This window comes from Ambystoma mexicanum, chromosome 6p (assembly GCF_040938575.1).
Source record: "Ambystoma mexicanum isolate Mex_15411 chromosome 6p, UKY_AmexF1_1, whole genome shotgun sequence".
In the NCBI taxonomy this organism is placed as follows: Eukaryota; Metazoa; Chordata; class Amphibia; order Caudata; family Ambystomatidae; genus Ambystoma; species Ambystoma mexicanum.
The window spans coordinates 1040152964-1040166229 of record NC_090935.1 but is presented as its reverse complement, the minus strand read 5'-3'; the positions used below and the strand labels follow the sequence as shown (position 1 = coordinate 1040166229).

At 41.2% G+C, this 13266-nt stretch overlaps 1 protein-coding gene across 1 annotated transcript in view; it reads right to left on the bottom strand.

The window, feature by feature from the left end:
* Positions 1-13266, bottom strand: part of DIRAS2 (DIRAS family GTPase 2) — a 76475-nt gene that overhangs the window by 23983 nt on the left and 39226 nt on the right. The gene's annotated exons all lie outside the window — the stretch shown is intronic.

The window sequence follows — 13266 nt, the reverse complement described above, 5'->3', positions numbered from 1 at the left end:
TTTACTCTTCATATTTTTTAGAAATTGCCATCATGGAAAATGTCGACCTGCTTGTGTCTTTTTCTTTCTTGCATTTTGTCTTGTGAATCACAGTGGAATTCAAAATCTGGAGCCACTGACAAACTGGTCCTTTTTCTCACATATAATAGGAAAACATGGATCAAACTGTCTTTGAAGAAAAAAAATGTAATGTCTTAGATTGCAGTTGATTGTAGCCTTTAATGAAAGTTTTGTTACAGTATCGGTAAAGAACCAAATTCAATCCAATGCTGGCAGGCAAATAAAAGCAATGCGCATCAGTGTTCATTGCTCTATAGACAGAAACAACCGTGTCAGGGTTCATTGTAAGACTCTGCTTGTGTGATAGAACGATGCCATACCATAACATAACACAATGTCACAAATTGCCAGTTAGTTCCTCTTTTAAACTGCCTTCTGGGATTCGCAGCCATTTAATTTCTCGGCACCCAAACTCCCTTAGATATTCTGCTATGGTGCTATGTCGCAAGCAGCTTGGACAATGCAGAAACATCATGATTCATCTTCCATGGTCAGTGGAAATGAAACGTAGGGCGGCCTTCTGTGAGAATTCAGGGAATGGGAACCTGCTGTGAGAATTCTGGGAACATAGATTCAGAAAATACATTATCAACTACATTACCAACATCTTTTAATAGCATTTTATTACCCTATGGGTGTGTATGTCCATTCATGTTGTGTTCCAAATAATGTACTTGGAGGCTATTTTGTGCCTGTCTGAGGACGTTGCTGCCTAGTGTGTGACAAGTGCATTTAATTGTATTGTATTTACTTGGTTGCTTGGTGTGTATACATCATTTTCGTACACTGCATACCACACAATCAAGTTCCTTCTTTCACTCCTCATGTTGTTGTCCTAGTTTGGCCTTTTAAAGCAGGGCTCCTTTATCATCTCCCTTCTCAGGTGTCCTTGTTTGCAATGTTGAGAATCCCTGACTGGACATGTATAGAGATATGTTTTAGGAAGCATTCCAGTCATCTATTTTTAAGTAATAGGTGCCTTATTCCGGAAGGACTTCCCTTGAAGTATCACAGTGTCACAGAAAGATCTAGGATCTGATTCATGGAAGTGTTTTATAATGGTGCAATCCCATAGGAAAACGTTCCATGAATCAGGCTAGTGTGAAACCAGAATCAAAGGCTGCTATCTCTAAAGTCAGGATGTGCAGGTGAGTTTCTCAGTGGCATGAAATAGAAGGATAAAGACACAAAGGGAAGGGCTCAAACTAATATTTAAAAATATTAAGAAATGCATATTTATTTTGTGATATGTACTATTTGTAAACCAAATAAAAGGTGGCAGGGCTTTGTACAGATTATAACACAATTCAATTAAGGAAAAGATAAAAATAGAAATAGACTATTTTTTTTTTTTTTGTAACATTAGTTTATTACAACAGAAAGAAAAACTTTTTGTTACATTTGCGCCACATCTCCTCAAGGCTTTTACTGGCTAAAATCACTAATTATGTATCAAGTGTTTAACTGTAGTGCGTCCATAAAGTTTATTATTGCGCAGATTAACTGAGTATTTAGACCTGCGATCAGGTAACACCACCAGGAATCCATGTTTCCTGACGAGGGGGCAAAACGATCCAGATGCAGACTACGCTGCGCTGCAATGGCACCACAGTCCAATATTAGATGTCTCACCGATTCTTGGCCAAATTTGCAGAATCTACATTTTGCCGTCTGCACCAGTGGGTCATTTCTCAGGAGCTGTAACTCCCTAGTTTTGTATAAATTAAGTCTCATCCGCAGGAACATGTTACAATGGTATTGTGATGGGAATTTCTCCAAGTATCTTGGAATTGCATCCAGTTTATTTAGCGCAGATCCAAGGTCTAAGGAAGTTATCATTTTGTTCGGCGTTCTTCATTTCTTAGCCAATTATGATGACAAATTTTTTTCTTCGCAATTTGGGGGCGAAGTAGTACAGTTTCTACAGAAACTCCAGCATCTTCTAATACAAGAAGTAGTGTTTTCTCCCACTCCCTTATTAGCAGTGCAGAAGAATGTACAGAAACAGTATGTAGAATTTCATAAGGTTTTACTACCGTCTCCATCCGCATTTTCCTAAACATGGAGATTGATTTCCACAGAACAGTTCCATATAAGGCCTCAATACATAGCTCATATCGTATTGCCACAATTGATGAGTTATTTGGTAGTCTCAACACTTTACGCCAAAAGCTGCCTTCGAGCTTGTCCCATAGGTCTTTTGGAAGATTCCAACATGTTTCACTCCCAAAAGTTATTGCGGGAACTACTTTTTGCAGGTAAAATGATAAAACCGGTTTTAGAGTAAATTTGCCATAAGCTGCATGCAATTTTGCTCCTTGTAGTGCAAACATTTTCATTCGGGTCACCAAGTCTTGGCTCCACTCCCATTCTCGAATTGAGTTATTAAACAGAACACCTAAGTATCTTATATTGTCAGTTGTCGCAAGAGGTTCATTGTTTATCTTCCATTCGAAGTTACCTGGCTTCTTTGATATACTTTGACCCACCTCGATGATTTTTGATTTTTTGATATTGATTTGTAGGTCATTTTGTATGCAATACAGCTGACATTCATTTAGCAACCGCTGCAGTCCAATAGGAGTAGAGTCCATAAACACAATATCGTCGGCATAAACAGCCCAACTCAGTTCATGACCATTCACCAACGGAGGAAAAACTCTTAGTTCACTTAATGTTAAAGGTAGATCAGAGATGAAGAGCTTAAACAGCTGGGCTGCCAAAGGGCAACCCTGTTTAACTCCTCGTTTTGTCAGTATCTCATCAGATAAGTCGCCTTGTTCGTTTAGCCGGACTCTAATTGATGTATTTGAATGTAACGCAATCAGCGGGGCCAGCAGCTCATTTGGACATTTCCAAGCGCAAAGTTTTTTCCACAGCAGGTTGCGATTTATACTGTCGAAAGCCTGGCTCAGATCTATAAAGGCGCTATATAGTTTCCTCTTACGTCTTAGTGCGTCTAGTTTTAGGCAATTCAGGAGCATCAAGTTAAGCTCAACTCCCACACCTCTTGTGAATCCGGTTTGACGTACATCAACAGCTGCTACTTCTTCGGCCCAGAGAGCAAGACGTTTCTGAAGAAAGGACCCAAATACTTTTCCGATTGTATCCAAGAGGGCAATTGGGCGATAGTTGTTAGGATCGTCTCGATTGCCCCTTTTGAATATCGGAACCACCACCGCCTTGGACCAAGAATCAGGCAGCACTCTTTCCAGAGCAATTCTTTCGAATAGAATACTCATCAAATTTGCCCATATAGAGCTGTGGTTTTTTAGCATCATGTTTGAAATACCATCAGGGCCGACTGCTCTGGAAGAGTTTAACTTCTGAATTGCCTGTTTAATATCTTCCTCTGAGTCTGCCACATTCCATCTTGCATCAGGAAGTTCTGGTAGGGAGATCTTGATACAGTTGCAATCATCAAATATTGTAGTAAAATGCGCCACCCAGCTTGCTCCACTTACACCATTTGACATTGCATAGGTATGTTTAATCCCACCGGTGTTTATTATTTCCCAAATGTGTCGACTATCTTTTTGCAAAATACGTTTCAACATCTGTTCCGCTTGAGCTTGGACTCGACTCAGATTGAAAGATTTCATCCAGTTTCGGTAACGCTGTTTTCTTTTTTGCATTAATATGTTATTACAGGAGTTAGGATCCCTTCTTAAGATCCTGATGTCGTTTCGAAGATTTTGCTTCTCTCGTTTTATAATTGGGTCAAAAGTATGTTTTGGTTCGACATCATGCCCTTTTCGTTTGTTGGGCCTTGTTTTGTATTGATGTAATAACAATGTATAATTTATCTTTGTCGATATGTCGGTCGCGTTAGTAAAACGGGATTTTATCTTAGCCAGCTTTGGTACATTCAGACGTAGCCTGTTGGCTCCATTGTTTATGGTAATTCTCTCCGGGTATTTTATCGAGGTTGTTTGTTGAACTTTCAACCATTTCAGCATTAGTGCGTCATGGTCGCTTTTTTCTGTCTCGGTAACTTTGAGAGTGATTATTTGGTCCAAAAAATTCCTAGATACCCAGATATAATCGAGCGTCTTCATGGAGTCTCCTCTCTTCCAGGTAAATCCTGGGGGGATGTCGCCACGAGTGCATCCATTCAGCATAGAGCAATCTCTAAGGGCCAGTTCATTTGCCCATCTTTCCCCCCGATCCATCACATGTTCAATGCTCCTTGATGTGGTTGTTATGTTTTTTGTCAGTGGTTTATTTACCCAAGAATAGTTGAAATCCCCACATATTATAATTGCAGGATCAGTATATAAGAGCAGACATTCGTCGATTGCAGACATAACCTCAGAAATGAATCTAGCTTGTGATATCATTGCTGGGTTCCAATAGATATTCATTACCAGAATCACCTTGCCTTTGGAATTTAAGGGCCTGGAGTTTTGAATTGTCGTAACTTGTGCGAACATGTTTGGATTTTTAGTTGACAGAATCTTCCAGTCCTCACTGTTATTTATCATGGTGATCAACCCAGAGAAAGGGCGGCCAAACAAGTTCTTTCCTGCCGGATTAAGAAACACAGTATATCCATCGCACACTGGGCATTCACGTAACCATGTTTCTTGTAAGCATATAATTGAGGTTTTATGTGCTAATTGCCATTGACCTTCAAATAGGTGGGAAAAGCCTCGTGTATTCCATGACATTAATTGGTTATTAATGTCAGAATCCTCCACGCTAAGCTACTGTCTAATTTGATTTGCGTGACTTTGGCACGGTGATCGCTGTATCCTCATGTGGTCCCAAAGTTCTTTCCTTCTTTTTTCATTCTGTGTTACTTCCATAGTAAAATGTGGGGATCTTGCTTCGTCCTGAGCATCATCATATATAATTTCGAAGCTGAAGAATAGTAAGTCGGCAGCAGCATCCTTTACGGCTTCCTTTAACCTGTTTGAATTAAGATGCAGGTTTACCCAGTCCAGATGGTCTTCAGAAATATACTCAACGACCGCTATGTCGTCTGATTTGATAGCTCGGAGAGTAGGTATGCAGTGTAGAAGTGTTAATATGTTCCGACGATTCAGATTTACTTCTTTTTGTTCTGACAGGACATTTTTTATTTGTATTTTCCAGATACCTCTCACAGATGGAGCATTCAACTCAGTGTTTTTCCAATTAGACTTTCTGCCAAGTTTTTCGATTTGTGCTCTTGTTAGTTTCGGATTTAATTTAGCGCACATGTCATTTTGTTGGTCATGGGCAGCTGTCAATTTACTACTCTGCTCTTTTGTTTCCATGCCTATTGGCAAAGGCAGAAGCACCTTTTTGTTGTTTTTGTTTGCTTGCCCACTTACTTGTGGTGGAGTGACCATTCGAAGGCTTGATCTATGCTGAATCTCTTTTGCCTTACTCGAGTCACCCGATAATTCTTCCACCATAGTGGCAGCCACTTCTTTCTCTTCGTCATCGTCAATTGAATAGGTTGAAAGGTCACATAAGTCAATAGATGACTCAGATATTTCGTCATCATTACATACTGAACTGTCTCTTGTTCTTTTCAAGCACCGTTTAGGCACTCTCGTCGATTCAATTTCTTTTATAGCATTAGCAGGCTCCTTTAGTTGTTTCGCCTGACGTTGAAACATAGACAGGCGTGGTGGTGTTGATAAATTCCGTATGAATTTTTTGCTGCCCGTTTTTCGCGCACGTTTGGCCACTTGCCTCTGGGTGGATCGCGTCTGTAGATTTTTTTCCGCTCTCTTTTTCTCCATGGATTGGTTTTTGCTCACTTTCTCTGCTGTTGTAGATTTATTGAAGATCCCAAATGATAGTATTTCAGATAAATTTCCTGGCACTGCTCTTTCCATGTCAGTCTCTGATGACCGTTCTCCTTGTACTAGCTCCGGCTCTGCCGGAGCTATGATCACGGCATCCTTATTAGTGTTGACAGATGCCTTTTGCTGGGACAGTGGGTTGAGCTGAGCACGCAACGTTTGCTTTTTGCTTACATCATTTAATTTCAAGCCCTTATCACTTTCGTCTGTGACATTATTCTCAATATTCGTTTGCACCTTAGCTGGACATGCATAGCCCATTTTACAGCTAGCCAGTCCTGAGGGCTTGAAACAAGGGTTTAGAGTCGCGCCTGGCCTACCATTTGATGAATCAGTCAATAAAGATAGTCTAGGTAAGTCGTCGATTCCTGCGCTTCCTATCCGACTATTGGATGGATTATTATGACGCATCCATTTTGTGCACTCAATTACTGCATCAATCAAACCCGCTTTATCACCATTTGCCTGGCGAGCAAGTTCGCATAGTCTGCTTTGCCATTTTAAAGATGTTTCAGCTTCATAATCCATTCTATGCGTTATTGCTTGCGAAAATGTTTCTAATGATGAGATCTTGGCATTTACAGCAGCCAAAAGCGTCAATTGGTCATTCACAGCATCATGGAGGGATTCATACAATTTCATGAATGGTAACAAGGCTATTGATGTTGCAGCTAACACATTATTGTGAATTTGTATTCCAGCCGCTGTAGATAGCGAGCTTTTAGAGGGGGGATCTGACCTTTCTTGTTCAGAAACATCTTGGTTCTCTACAGGCGGGACTCTCATTTCCTTGCTCCGACCAGACAACTTGGAATTACTCATGATAGCTCTGTCCTCAACATCCTTTGAGCCTACTGATTCGATATTTACATCTGATTTTTGAAGTATCAAGTTGTCTATAGCTGACATGGACCCCTCAGACCTGGATGATGTGTTCCAAGATGAATTCCGTACTAATTCATTGTCTGCTGGTTCTTTTCTAGATGAGTGTGCCGATTGATTATGTCGAAAGCTGTCATTCAAACGCTCGTAGGTTGCTAAAAAGTCGGCTTTTAGCCTTGTGGCCAGCCTGGCTTCGTGTCCTGATAGTTCAGTCGATGGTACAGCTGTAGGTATCTTTCCTCTAGAGGGGTCTTGTGAATTTTGTCTCTGAAGTGTCTGTGTTTTATTTGTGCTCACAGCCTCAGGGCAGATCCTTTGTCTAGGATATTTCTCCGCCGCTGTGGTAGTTCCAGATGACATTGCATTCGGCAATTCAGTCGTCATAGGATCAAAACTCGCCCCCCCCCATCTGAGCTTATTTCATTTGCTGGAATAGAACCAACTACCTTCATAATACTGGAAGGTATTGTTGGCATAGGTAAGTTTTTTGTGCTAAGTGGAAACATTGGAAAAAAAGGTGCAGACTGCATTCCTGCTCTTCTATGATCTGCCAAGGGGGTAGGCTGTGAGACTTCAGACTGAGATAGGAAATTTGGAATGTTAATACTCAATAAGTCGAGATCAGTTGGTTCAAAGGGAGAGATTTGTGGGGTTTCATAAGCGTCAATATAGACCGAGGGCGAAAAGGGTTTTTCCGGTTCAACACTGCTGCACTTAAGATTGTCTGTCTGCATATTTTGACAAAGTGCTATAGCATCATTTTTACCGTTTCTCGTGCAAGCAGTCTCTGTCTGCTGAAGACCCACAACTGTTTGTGACAGATATGCTAAGGAAGGCGCTGTGCCTTTCGACGGTCGACTGATTTCCGATCTGTCCACCATTACAATAGACCCAGTTGATACATTTTGTACAGACAAATCCACCAGGCTTACCTCCTTGTTTTGCTTCAACGGTGGCTTCCTTCGATGTAGCAGTGATTTCTGTCGGGTCTGCGGTCCCTCTTTCAATGTTGCGGTCATCATTTGTGCTATGATATATTTGCAACTCAGCCGTTACCAGGATGTAATCCAAAAAATGAAACTTGTGGGAAGCGTATATGTTCAAGCGTGTGATTCTAGCTCCAGATGCTACAGCGCCAAACAGCCGCACAACAGCCGTTGGCCTTTACCCCTGTCGGGCTTAACGCCGCGAGGGTGGTAGCCTCGGTCTTTTGTGGGCGGCCTGTGTCACGTGATGAGTCACGTGCCTGCCGTGGCCCCGCCTCCTCCAGGAAGCGCAGGAAAGCCGACAGGAGCTTTGTTCTTGCCCGCAGTGCCGGGTAGATGAGAATAAGCTATCCGCTTCAACAGGTACACTCCTTCAATTAGCCAGACTATAAAAATCCAATGAGACCGTGCAGGAGACCACAGTCTGTGGCAGTCAGTGGGACTCGGTGAGGACGGCAGTGTGGCAGTTGTTGGTTTGATATCTGGCCGGTTGCTCTAATACCAATGGACCCCTGCCGAGTGGTAAGAAGTATTAGTTTCTGTTCGAACTTTCTTTGAAATGTATTTCTTAAAGAGCACACATGGGGGAGCGTCGGCCACAAATGATACACCGCCCATTTTGTCTGCTAAATCCCAGGAGGTCTTGTGTGCCTTCCTGAGTGTGCGCAAAGGAGAGGACTACATTTAATGTTCTGAACATCTCACCAGATTGGAACTTGGAGGTACCACCTAGGGAACATACACAGATAGCTACTAACATTAAAAACACATCACAGACTTTTTTCGTCCAAAGACTGCAAGCATAGGAGACTCTTCTGCTGATATTGACTTTGGGAATGTATCCCCCATCTTTTGCAAACCTACATCTCAGCAATCACAAGACGAGGAGATCGGTAGGTCAGTAGAATTAAGGCAACAGCCACTTCAGACGGATTGATGACTGAGATGAATAACTCTCACAGTGGTCACCTACACTATCAAATACTCCAGTGTTATTTTAAACCCTCTTATTATTGAAGCAAGGGGAACAGGACATTCTAAATACCACATGTGACTCTTTTGGCTTTTCTCAGAGCCAATACCCTGTCTGGTTGCGGCCAGTCCAGGGCAACTCAAACCGTATGAGTGCATCCTCCCTGACAGCATTACATTTTGTTCTCAATTCCCTTATTAAGGTTTTTGAAATCATGCAAGCTGAAGTTAAAAGCCATTCATCCCAGCTCATTGGCCTGCATATGAAAGCTGAGGAATGACTTACTATCCTGAAAGAAAATTTATGGCAAGAGTATTCTTTGAGAGGGAAATGAGGTCTTGCCATCTGTGCAGAGCCCAAAGTATCCTGTTCAATGAGACCTATTGAGCTTTGATCCCAATAACCCTCCATCAGAGTTGATGGTGAGTCAGTTTGAGAGGTTATCTGCTCTCCTCTGTAATACGATTGTGGACAGTTCCCTCAGTTATCTGTGTGGGGTCAAGCAGTACACAGATGTCAGGGGGGAAGAATCATGCAAGAAATAAAAAAAGGGTAAAAAGAAAAAGATCTAAGAATCAAAAATCAAGTAAAAATCAAGTAAATACCTCAATGCCAGCTCCTCTCTGAGCTCCTCTCTGAAGTTTCTTCGGGCATTACAAAAAAAGGAACAGGAGGGGAAAGCACTTGTGATCTTAACTTTTTTAAAGAAAAGAACCTTCCTACAGTCATGGAGTTGAACAATATTGGGGAAGAGGCCCAGATTAGCTGTAAAAAAAAACAGTAAAAAAGGGTCAAAAGAAACAATCGAATTAGGGGTCTCTTGTTTCCTGGGCTTTGAGAGTAGAACCAAGTCTGAGTTAGATCAAACCATGAAGGAAGTAGATTGTGGGGTGAACCAGATATATGGGCCAGTTTCTGTCAGTGTTCATAGAACAATTGGTAAAAAGTGAGCTGATTGTACTTGCCAGAAACACAAGTCTCACTTGAGCGGTAGGGATGATCTATTATCTGCAGTAGGCCACTTATCTTTGGAGGAGAAAGTGTGACAAATTGTAAAAAAAAGGTAAACTGTAAGAACCATGTAAAATCAATAAACATTAGTTCCATTATCTGGTTAGTTTGGTGAACACTGTTACAGTTTGATTGCTTTGCTGTAAAGAGAAACCATTTGCTCTGCACATTCGCATTTGTTCTTGGAGCAGGCTCCAGGAGTAGAAATAGCCAGGCAACAGCTGCATGTAGTAAACTGAAACCCTGGCCCAGTGCTCACATTTAGCCTGAAAATGTAATGCCCATAAGAAGTAATGCATACAAACTGTTTGTTCTCATAATAACTTCAGAGGCACAGGCAAAGCAGTTTCTGGTCATCTGATCCCCCACTTAAGTGAATAAATAAACTATGGTTGTGACGCCTTTGAAATCATCTGTGTTCGTGCCTCATTAAGATCCTTATGGACAGAGGTGAGTGTTATGAAAAGTATTGCCCACAAAAGGGGCGTCTCGAAGATCTGTTATGAAGAATGCGGCCTACTGCTCAAGTGGTTTGAATTATCCACAAAAAAAGAATGGGACCGGGCAAATGGGATTGCAGGATGCTTTGCTGGACTGGTGCGTTCATTAAAGGACAGTTCAGGATTTCCTGCAAAAGGATACAGCCCAGAGACCTTGTACTGTTGACAAGCTTATTGTTGAAGCAATGTTTGTATCTGATGATCAGGTGATCCTGAACTGCCAAAGTGTTCTATCCTTGTTCCTCAGAATTTCATCTCTGTGGTTGATATCCTCCAAAGATATAGAGCGGGTAGTCTTTTTGGACTCAGTTAGGTTAGACTGAGTTGAACTTCATGTCCCGTCGGCAATGGTAAGCGAACAAATGCTGGCAGCTTTGGACAAATTGAGATTTAGGGGTTTTGAATTATGGGCCCCTGGTCCAACTGGTCCTCTTAGTCATCATTCCACATCAACTGTGTCTACGTTTTGGAACCCTGCCCCTACATCCTACATTAATGCACATTCAGTGTGGATCAGGTGTTAACTCAGGAAGGTTGGTGTTGATGCTTACTGTGCAAGGGAATGAGGAGAGGGGCTCTGATTGGTCCTGGTTGCTGGCAAGGGTTCTACAGTAGGGCAGTCTGTAGCCCTGTTTTTTTGCACGCTGGATCTTTGGCATTTAGTATCACAGAACGTCAGAGGATTCACCCACCTTCTATATAATGTTGCCCTCTGTAATAAATGAAGGGAATATGAACTAATTTGTCTTCAAAAAACTCTCCTGAAGGACAATTTGTCTCTGATTGGATATTATAGTACTAATCAGAAAGAAATGCTGGGATTTGCTGGGAGACCTCAGGAGGTAGGAGGTTATAAATAGCAGTGAAAACCTTGTGGTCACAAAATGTATATAATTCCGGGGAATCATGGAAAGGTCTTCTGGCAGTGTATGTGATACTGAAAGGGACAGGTAGAAACCTGTTAGTCATCGATTTTTGCATGGAACTGAAGGCCCCGAGTGCTTGGAGAGTTGTAATGAGAGTGTAAGGAATGTCCTTTTAAAATGGTATGACTTATTACTGGGGGAAGATGTTGTTTTACTCTGGGATCTAAATGTGAATTGTTTAGTGGACTGTGGTTTCTTTGGTGAAAAACCCCAGTTAGCAACTAACTATTGGCTGCAACATAAACAAAAGGAGGACAGGATGGAGGTCCTTGATAAAAGATTGGAACCTCTTTCGACTTAATGGGAATGTTCAAGGGGGTTTTGATGCTAGGTGGACATGGCAGAGAGGCTCTCAAAATCCCTCATTGATTATGTTTTCACTACACAGACTTTATTTCAGTTAAGTCAGCATTTTGAAATAATTTCAGGAGAACTGTATGGTCATAATATGCTTGTAGCAAGCTTCACAGGAGGAGTTAGTACTGCCATTGAGACTATGCTCTTAGAAGTACTAGCAACTTCAAAAAACCAAAGAGGTGATTGTTATCTGGGAAATATCAGTAGTTTTAATAATAAGTTAAAGGTATGTTTGGAATCCTCAACTTTGGATGAATGGAGTATCGCCCTCTCTGCACTTTGCTTTCCTTCCTTTAATAAGAGTTATATTGAGGAGTGCTATTCAGCCTCCATTCATAAGAAAGTGAGATCATCGGGCTCCCTACTGGAGATTAAAGAGTGTAAAAAAGTGAAAAAAAGTTAGTATTAAGTGCATCCGCAGTAGAGAAGCAGATGATAAAAGAGAAGATTAGAAGATTTAAACAAGGATATAAAAATAGGATTAGAAATGGGATTAAAGCTACATTGTTCACATTAAATGGGCCGGTTATGAATTGGGAAGTGGAGTAGGTCCTTGAGAGTTAGACTTTGATATGGAAGATGTTATATTGGCTCTTAAGAATAGTTCAAACACTCGTGCCCCTGGCACCAATGGCCTGAGTAATTGTGTCCTAAAGGCTAATCCACGAATGTGGGCAGTATATTTATTTGTTCTGTTCACTGACATTATAGTAGACAAGTTTATTCCAAGTACATGGAGTGCTCCTTTACTGTACTTCTTTTCCAAACAGATAATAAGTTTTAGACGCGGATGCAACGATCTTTAGTGCACTGATATTACGGGATCATACCTGGTGCCTAATGAAAGGCACATCCTTAAACACAATCAGAAAGGTTTTAGAAAGGGTAGTGGTACCATCCTTCCAGGGGCCATCATGGATTGTTTTCAAAATTCAGTAGGCAGTATGGGTGCCTCTGAAATGTATGTTGCAAGTATGGAACTATCTTTAGCTTTCCATATGGTCAATAGGAACATTCTGCGGGGAAAACTGAAATGTTGGGGAATCCCTGCATCGGTTCTGGATGTCCAGATTGGTTTTCATTCAGATTCAATGCTGAAAATCCGACTGAACCTAAAAGGCCAGCTCTCGCAATCAATAAGTAAATATATGGGCTTAAGGCAGGGTTGCCTCGTTGCCCTCTTCTTTTTAATTTGTACATGTCTGACCTGGGTGACTACTTGGCACCGGCTGCTTTGGTGTCTCCAAGTTTGTTTGGTATAAAGCTTTTTTGGCTTACATATGCAGAAAACATCCTTCTCTTAGATTGTGCAAACGTGACAAATCCCTAAAAAAACGATCTGATACTTAAAGAGAAAAATACTAAGACACTTTATTTTAATAGAAATAATAAAAAGATACGTAGGCATTGCTGGTTGCATGATCAGAGATTGGAATTGCTTAGGGAATGAAAATACTTAATATTCACTATTTTATAGAGATCCTACAAAAATAGGATGATGGAGTTGATACAATATAAAGCGAAATGTCTTTGTTATCAATTGAGGCACTTTTCTACGCACTAAGGCACATTTTCTTTGATGCCAGCTATAATGTTTTATAACAATAAAGTTGTACCAATGCTATTGTATGGCCTGGAGACATATACTTCTCTTTCTGAGTTTCATTTAACTTCAATTGAATTATTAGTGCAGAAATCTGTTCTTTCTTTGCCCAAGTACTTCCCAACTCCGGCAATTTGTTTTGAGCTGGGTCTAATCTCCCTAAATGCGAG